The following is a 465-nucleotide window of genomic DNA, read 5'->3' on the forward strand; positions in this document are numbered from 1 at the left end:
TCCATTAACGACAAATTAAATTCACACAATCTCACTAATTTGTGCACGCTTATTCTTAAGCAGACCTTAATGTCGATCATGGATCAAATCGATCCACCTTGACAAACAGAGAATATATCTGTGCTGTTTAATGCATTTGAGACGTTGTGTTTTCCTCAGTGCATAACTGACATATCACAAGTATATTTTTCATATGTAAATGTTAGAAAGTCATGCAACATATCCATTTTGCTGTCAGGGGTGGGCGAGGCTGATGCGAGTGAACGAGCGCTGCTGCACGCATGCTCACTAAACAGACAGAGCGCAATCAAATAGGAGTGCAATAATTCTGAGTAAAATTTTGAATTCAGTGATTTTAAATTCTAATTTAGTGATTTTAATGCTTTAAAGAGCAATTTTAGATTGTAATATTCTAATGTTCTGCTATCTGTTCTGCAAACTATAAAAGGTACAGCTGTAATAAAA

At 35.3% G+C, this 465-nt stretch overlaps 1 protein-coding gene across 1 annotated transcript in view; it reads left to right on the top strand.

Annotated features, from left to right (window-relative positions):
- Positions 1-465, top strand: part of LOC107677690 (U4/U6 small nuclear ribonucleoprotein Prp3-like) — a 40,289-nt gene that overhangs the window by 33,017 nt on the left and 6,807 nt on the right. The gene's annotated exons all lie outside the window — the stretch shown is intronic.

Source organism: Sinocyclocheilus anshuiensis, unplaced genomic scaffold (genome assembly GCF_001515605.1).
Source record: "Sinocyclocheilus anshuiensis isolate Anshui unplaced genomic scaffold, SAMN03320099.WGS_v1.1 scaffold1121, whole genome shotgun sequence".
In the NCBI taxonomy this organism is placed as follows: Eukaryota; Metazoa; Chordata; class Actinopteri; order Cypriniformes; family Cyprinidae; genus Sinocyclocheilus; species Sinocyclocheilus anshuiensis.